We start from the raw sequence: 8275 nt of genomic DNA, 5'->3' as shown, positions 1-8275 counted from the left end.
CTTTTTAATGCTGAGTAATATTCCACTGTAGAGATATACCACAATTTTTCATTTATTTATTGATGGACAGTTGAGTTCCTTCTAGACTGGGGCTACTGTGAAAAAAAAAGTGACTATGAACATTTGGATTTAAGTCTTTGAGCACATATTTTAATTTCTCTTGGATAACCCTAGGGATGAAATGGCTGGGTCATATGGTACATTTGTGTTGCATTTTTTAAGAAATATTTTGTGAGAACTTGCATTCTCAACTCCTCCTGTGTATCTGGCTCAGATAAAAATACTAAATTTTCATGTTTCTCTAAGTTGAAGATAGGAAGAAATTCTTATCCCCACCCCCCTCACTTACTTCCAAATTAATTGCTCATCCAATTATTTTGGGTTCTTAACATAATTTCAACCTCCTCCTTTCTTCTCCAGCCCTGTTGCTACCATGTCAGGGTTGCTTGGGTGCCGTTCTCTATCACATACAGTGCTAGGTGTGAAGGGGGGCACGCAGGACTTCGAGTTAAAGGGGCAACAAAATAGGGATCAACTCTGTTCCCTGGACTGAACTGGGGGGCCCAGAGCTATGAATCATGCTACAGGCAACATCTGTGAAGCTGCATTCCATTCACCTGACTCACGTCCTGGAGGAAACATCCCACCTTTGTTTGAGTACAGTCTTTAGATAGTTATTTCACACAGGTGTGGCTGGTAGATGACAAGAAGTGTTATGTGAAATCTCCAAGCGGGCATGGGGGAAAGAAACCTGTTTCTTTAATAACAGATACCTTTCCTCTTGACCTGTGGTTTTCAAAGGACGGTACCCAGACTAGTAGCAGCAGCTTCCCCTGAGAACATACTGGAATACACAGTATCTCACCTCTCTCCAGACCCTCCGAATCGGAAACTCTGGGTGTGTGGAGTCTATTTTAACAAGCCCTCCAGGTGATGTAGGTTCACATTCAAGTTTGAGAACCGCTGTGCTAAACTCATTCCAAGGCTGTAGACGGTCATCTTTGGGCTTGGTGAAGGGTGGGTGGCAGGGACAACGTAGCTGCGGAGCCCATCCACTTCTACTCCTCGCCTCTCCCAGCACCTGCAACTTCTTCACTTTCTGCTGGAACCCAGGTTCTTGGCCTCGCGTCCCCTCCTTGAAAGCTGCGGCCAAAACCCGGCAGTGGATTCTGAGTGTGCGGGCCGGGAAGCCGACCGCGCATGCGCAGAGGGGCGAGCGCAGCAACTAGGCGGGCGCGGAGAGGGAGCCGCAGAGCCGACCTGCGGGCGCTGCGATCCCCAGCCGGAGCTGCAGTACGACCGCAGCAGGTACCAGGCGCGGGGATGCGGGAGTGGGGCCCGAAAGGAAGGCAGGACCCACAGAGGAAAAGCAAAGCGTGCCTTCCTCGGGGCCGTCTCTGAGCTCCTCGCTAGCCTGCGTCTCCCGCCGTGCGGTGCGGCGCCGGCCGCTCTCCGGGCGTGCTCTGCCCACTTGGGGCAGCAAGAAGTGCCCGCAGGTGTTAGATCGTGTATTTACAGTGTTTAAAAGTGTGCATGAGAAGTGCGTTATGATTCTCCGCATAAAGTAAGGCGTTTAATTAAGTTTTCTGTCTTAAACTTTCGGTGCCTGCTCGCGGGACTTTCTGGATCAGTCTCTTTCGTTTGAATTCTGTGACTGATTTATTTGCCTTTGGCCTTTTGGTGCATAGGATCAATAGGGCTAGAATGAAATTGCATCCGTGCTTTCTGGGTTTGGTGTCTTTCCTGGAGCTTGGGGGCCTCTGGATGCGGCATGAGAAATGTCAGTTTTCAGCGATTTTCAGTGCCAAAAACTTTTCTACTTTCAGCTGCATTTTAAAGTGCAGACTTTGCAAAATCACACCCCCTTTACCTTCGACATTACCTTTTTTTTTTTTTTTTTAAATAATCTTTATTGGTACTATTAAAGGAGTTCTCATCTTTCATCCGTTGTTTCTCCTGTCACATTTTATGGCTTCTGTGATTATATATTTTACCTCTGGGCTGTGGTGTTGGATACACTTGTAGGAGGTTAAAGCTGTGCTGCACAAATTTCTTGGGGAACCTTGTGAGCCATAAGCACAATTTCAGGGCAGAAGGCAAACTGAACACCGTTTAGATGTCAGGAAGAAAGCAAATGCCTTTGCATCTCCCTCTCCCTTGGAATTAACTCCTCTTTAAACTGAATTCTGTAGTGAAATTCTATAGTAAAGTTTAATTTTAGTAAAGTTAACTTTGTGATGTGTGAGGTACCCACAGAGTAGGAAAAAGAAAATTCAAGTTCAGGAAGAGAAACCTGGAGAAAGGGGATATTTCTCCTCCTACTTTCCCCCATGATGAATGTTTTAATGGCAGAAATAATATACAGTTGGTCCAGTTTTGGTCTGCAGGGGCCTTCGAGGTCAGCCAGTTCAACTGCTTCAGTTTACAAACGAGAAAACTGAGCCCAGTGAGGTTAGATGACTTGCTGTGGTCACCCAAGCCCCTCACTGGCAAAGCTGGGCCTGGGAACCAGGTTTTCTGATTTCAGGGATCTTTTTACCTCTCCCTGCTGAAACTCTTCTCATCCTTTGAACAGGTTATTAAACTCTTTGCCACCTTTTTATGTAGTCTGGTTGGAGCAGAAAACTAGCTGTTTCTAGTACTTAGCTTGCTGGTACCTTGTAAACTCCTTTCAGGAAGTGTCCTGTCACTCAAGCCCCACCTGCCAATTTGCTGGTCTTGAAACCAAATTCCTTGTCCTGGAATGCTTGCTTGCCTTCCTCCCTGCTGCCCGTGCTGCCAGGTGTTTCTCAGCTGTGACCTCTTCCTGGAAGCCTTCCTGGATTGCTGCAGCTGTAAGTGATTTCTCCCTCTTTATTTATTTATTTTTATTTTTTTGCGGTACTGGGGATCGAACTCAGGGCCTTGTGCTTACGAGGCAAGCACTCTACCAGCTGAGCTATCTCCCCAGCCCCTTTCCCTCTTTAGAACCCTATCGTATTTGTCACTGTTGTCTGTATGGCTGATAATCCACACTGTTGATGGTGTTATGAATTATATTTTAGTACGCATCCTCGTTCTCTGACCAGGAAGTTGTCAGGTTGTGTAAACTCTTGAAGGTTAAAGCCCATGACTTAAACATCCCACCAAGCACTAAGTACAGAGCATATTCTCAGCCACTGTTTGTAGGAGGGAGGAAAATGAAGTGCCCATGGTTTTCTAAAAGATTTGATGTGGGTGTTCTGACACACAGGGGAGGCCACCTCAGAGGGGTAGCAAGACAGATGGAGTCAAACCCGACAGATAGCGTGATTCTCATATTTTGTTAAGAAGTTCTGGAGACGGGGGTAGAAATACAATGGTGAACAGTTGTCCAGAGCTTGAATTAAGCATGTGACTTGTTAATGCAGAGTGGAGAGCACAGATTTAAGAACCGATGTACAGGGCTGGGCATGGGGGCCCACACCTCTCATCCCAAGACCGCTGGAGGCTGAGGCAAGAGAATTTCAAGTCTGAGGCCATCCTTAGCAACTTAGCGAGACCCTATCTAAAATAAAATAAAAAGGGCTGAGGATGTAGCTCAATGGTTCAATCCCTAGTACCAAAAAAAAAAAAAAAAAAAAAAAAGTAAAAAAGTAAAGAAAGACGATTTGGTGAAAGACTAGATTCAAAGGAGGAAAGATGTGTTGAAAATTATTTTAGTTGCAAGTTTGGAGTGTTATCAATGGGCTTATAATAATCTTTATATCTTATTAGCACCTCTGATTGGGACATGGTCTCTCTTCTGCCTCTTATAGTTGTTCATGTAATGGTCTTTTTCCCTTTCTAGAGGATGATACTTATACTGTGATCCTCAGAATGTTGGGCACATTGCTTTGCAGTATCAGAACTCAGTAATCATTGCATGAATAAATAAGTCAGTGTATTTTGGCACAAGCCGGGTGAACAGTCAGGATCTTAGAGCTGGTAGGTAGCACTTCCTCCGAACTGTCCCCTCTTTGAATAGAGGGGGAACTGAGGTATACTTAACTGAACTGGTTAGTAGCATTACCAGAGGTCTGTTCAACTTTCTTCTTTACTAAGCCCCAACTTCTTTCCTTAACCCTTATTTGTCCAGGTTATTGACACTAACATTAATTTGAGTTGGTGACTGGATAGTCCAGGTTGCAAGATGTTCTGTGTATCAAAACCCCTCAGAAATCAAAAGGAGGACATTTGGTGGCTGATGGGAGAATGTCTATATCATTAGAAGAGATGACACACAAGGGGACTGGCCCATTCAAAACTGAGTATACAGTGTGGGGTGGTCGGGCTGGGGACCTGGGAGTCTGCACAAGGGGGAGTTGAGGAAGAGTCTGGAAAGGTCATTGGTAGCTTAGCTTGTCAGAGGCAGAAGACAAACAGCTTGGCCCAAAGTCCTTAGCCTGAGAGTGTATTCAGGACATTCTACACTGTCCGGAGGTGATGAGCCGTGGTCTTGGGGAGTGTGGCACTGCAGGGTGGTGCTTGTGGCCCAGGAATGGGATGGGGAGACAGAGAAAGGAAATTGTGATCAGACTGACTGTACCTGGAAAAACAGAAGGCAGTGCTTCTGAACCCCAAATCCCAGTTCAAGAGGTGCTTTGGGATATTTGTTTGCTTGGAACAGATGTTGCAAATAGCTGTTTTGCAAATCAAAACACACCCTTTCCACTGAGCCGCTGCAGCTGGGGATGCAGGGGAGCGGTCCTGGGTTCCTTTCCATTGAAATTCGCAGTGATCGATTGCCTTCTTCATTTTTGGTAGGCAGTGATGTCTATTTTTATAAAAGTGTCAAGGAGAGAGCAGTTGAGGGGACAGTCTGAAAGCTCCTGAATTGAAATGGTTAGCAGGGGAAGGAAGGGTTGGCCTAGTTAAAAAGGGATTATCTTTTAAATTTTTTTTATCATTACATTAGTGAAAACTGATTAGACAAATGCAAAATCAGGCAGTATGTTGAAATTAATTTTCCATATACTTCAAAAATGCCCAAATATTTACATCCTAAAGTTTAGGATGGCCACAGGTATGTGGACTATATCATGTAACTTTCTCAAGATAATAGTAACATTGTATTGGTAACTGGTTTTATAAAATACTTTCCATGGACCCAACATTATATTAAATATTTTACAAGTAATATGTCGTTTAATCTTTACAAACCATCCTATGAAATAGGCGCAATTATTACTCTCTTTTTATAGATGAGAAAACTGAAGCTTAGATAAAGTCACCTGTCGGAGTTCACCCTGTTGACATGTGACTGAGCTGAGATTTGACCCCAGGCCTATCTGACTGCAGTCGCTGAGAGCTCAAATAATCAAACATCCTTGTCTGTGGTTACTCTAACACAAGCTTAGAATGGCCACAAGTTTTAGCAGGTGAAACTTCTAACATTCTGTGAGCCAGAATTTAATCCAAGAAACAGAAGAACAGTGATGAATATCTTTCTGACATTTTATTCCATTTAGTCTTTATCTGCTTTTCCTTTGAAGCATTCCTAGAGATGGAGACATCCGATTTTTCTCTGGCACCCCACTGAAGCACTTTCTGATTTGTCTCCACTCTCATTTGGGGTGGAGCTGGGGATGGTATGGGGTGAGTTGGTGGTGATCCATGGGGTGTCTCTGGAATTGGGGGTGGGGAACTCACCTTGTGTAGGAGCCTAGGAACTCTTTGAGATTGTAAGGATTCTTCCCCTAGGGTGTTAGAATTCACTGCTGGAAGCTCCTGGATTATCTGTGGGTCCTGACCCTGGTCTCAGGCCCTTGAACTGTGGTCATAAACCCCCAGGGAGCATCCATATCTGAAGACATTCTCCATGAATCCTCAAAATGAGAGTTCTGAAGTCAGTGTGGACTCGTTGAAGGTGGGTATCTCAGGGAAGCGCCAGATCAGAGACAAATATTTAGAGGCCCTACGGCCAGGCCCCAGATTTGACCATGGAAATGAGCCATGAGAAATTGTGCTCCTCGTCCTCCTCCTGGTGAACCTAGCTACATGGGGAGCTTACCCTCTCCTGGGAGTCTCAAAATGGAACCCTGGTGAGAGGTTCTTGCCTCCTGGCTGCCTGAGCTGCTTCTATTTCCTGGTTCTGCTTCCCCTCCCCTTACCTCTCCCTAGTGGATCTGTGTATTCCCAGAACCTGTGCCCCGGATATAAAAGGAAGGGCCAGGTGCTCTGGCCTCCACCCTTCACCTGTCTCAGTATACCCAAACTCATCACATCATCCAGTTCACATGCATCTTTTTATGCTGGGTGATGATAAAAAGCAGGAAGGAAGAGAAAGAGGTCTTTGTACTGCACACAGGTTTATTGGTTATAAAATGGTTATACAGTTTTGATTGCTGGGAACTTTGCTATTATATAAGGTCACATGAGATGTGTGTGAGGCTGTGTCAACTTTGGTCTTCTGATTTCTTTTCAGGACTACTATGTGTGACCCTGTGCATTGGCCATTTTTTTGTGAGACTCACGCAGCATTGTTTCTGTTAAAGCAAGGTGCTCTTCAGTAGTACTGTGGACGCAGAAGGGGCCAAGGTTGAGAGATGACTAGGAGAGTTTTCCTCTTATTTAAAATACTTATTGTATCAGAAAATATTTTCTAGAGGAGCTAGAAATACCTTCATTCATAAAGTCCAGTTGGGAAGGAGACTTTAAACTTTATAACAAGCTGAGCTTTTATGATTTTTTTTTTTTTTTTGAGCAATTCATAGTTATAAAACCACAAGAATCTTTGGAAGATAACTGAGGGCACATGGACCTGTCTCCAGTGGATATAAGCTGACACATGAGAAACTATCTTTTGATATTAGTGTGGGTAGATGCCTTGGTAAGATAGAAGAAGGTGTGCCTGTGGGCTTCTCCATTATAAAAGCTAAGGATTGGGGGTGTGGTTGACTCAAAATACTGGAAGAAAACAGATTATTGAGAAGCACAATATTTTGTTGAAAGATCCGGTTCCAGGAAATAACATGCTTTTAAAATGTATTTGTAAAAGCTGACAAAACCACCTTCAACTTTTTGGAGAACCAGGAAATGAGATTTCAGTACTGCCGCCGAAATAGAACTTGGATTAGATTTGAGTTTAAGATATCTGCTTATATGCAGAAAGAGCAGGCACGTCATGGACCAACACCGGCTGGTCTCAACCTTTCTTCTACTGTGAATGCTCTTGAGGGGCCTTCTGCAGACCACCATGAGCCAGTTTTACTCAGATTGTAAACTCTGAGTGACTGCATGACAGTTTGTGGCCTAACACTGAGGCCGATCAAGCAATTTGAATGCTTTTGATAGAAAGTACAGACTACGTTCACACCTTTCTATAACTAGTACTCAGAATCTAGATTAAATTATTAAAATGAAAGTTCATTTATGACTCATGTATGGTGAATGGTCGATGACATGGGTAGACTTTTCATTTCATTTTGCAGTCTTCAGTACCATCTTTTATGACTATATTGATTTCTTTTTTCCACATTTGTTGTCCTTGATGATAAATGTATAAGTACTGCCTACTGTTTATAGATAAAAATCAATGCAAACTAGAATTTTGAGGTTTGATAAGTGAGTCTCTACTGAGGGTGTAATGCTACTCATCAATAATTTGGTGGAAAGACAATATCAAGTTAGTATATAATTGAACCTTTAGTCTGATATCAAGTTAGTGTTTATAACCTTTGTGAACAAAAAAGAAACTCTCAAAGACTTCTGCATTCTTTCACTGAACAGCTCTCACAGAATTCTCTTCTGATGACAGTTCTCTCTTCTCTCTCTCTCTCTCTCCTCACGTTTAGTTCACTGGGACACACTTTTGGTCCAGACAATGTTTTCAAGAGTGGCCCAGGTCTTAGAGTTTTAAGTATTATTAGGTCAGTGAGGTGCCAGCTGTGACATGCAGCTCACAAAAACCCAGTGATGTTTTTTAGCAAAAGTTGTCATACAAATGAATTAATTTTGGAAAGACAACAATAGCAATTTGCTTGATTTTTCTTTTTTTTTTCAATCCTCAAACAGCCAGGTTAAGCCCAAGAATTACCATCAGGGGAAAAAAAGGTTATTTGAAAAATCTCTGAATGTTTAGTGATCTGTCAAAATGAACCTTAGGGCAATACAAGCAATAATAAGTGTTGGCAGGGATGTGGGGAAAAGGGCACACTCATACATTGCTGGTGGGAGTGCAAAATGGTACAACCACTCTGGAAAGCAATATGGAAATTCCTCAGAAAACTTGGAATGGAACCACCATTTGACCCAGCTATCCCACTCCTCGGTTTAT

The 8275-nt window shown here is 43.4% G+C and overlaps 1 protein-coding gene across 6 annotated transcripts in view; it reads left to right on the top strand.

Moving 5' to 3' along the window:
• Window positions 1-874: 874 nt before the first annotated feature.
• The window catches only part of Pls1 (plastin 1), a 109431-nt gene continuing 102030 nt past the window's right edge, over window positions 875-8275 (top strand). For 3 of the 6 annotated variants that reach the window (XM_047564441.1, XM_047564440.1, XM_047564439.1), the window contains exon 1: window positions 879-1308. The gene's annotated coding sequence lies outside the window, so the exon portion shown is untranslated. Of the gene's footprint in view, window positions 1309-2675; window positions 2835-8275 lie in introns of all 6 variants that reach the window. The other 3 variants (XM_047564442.1, XM_047564444.1, XM_047564438.1) reach the window with 3 other exon arrangements.

Source organism: Sciurus carolinensis, chromosome 9, assembly GCF_902686445.1.
Source record: "Sciurus carolinensis chromosome 9, mSciCar1.2, whole genome shotgun sequence".
Taxonomy (NCBI): domain Eukaryota; kingdom Metazoa; phylum Chordata; class Mammalia; order Rodentia; family Sciuridae; genus Sciurus; species Sciurus carolinensis.
The sequence above is the reverse complement of the archived record's forward strand: the minus strand, read 5'-3'. Positions and strand labels throughout refer to the sequence as shown.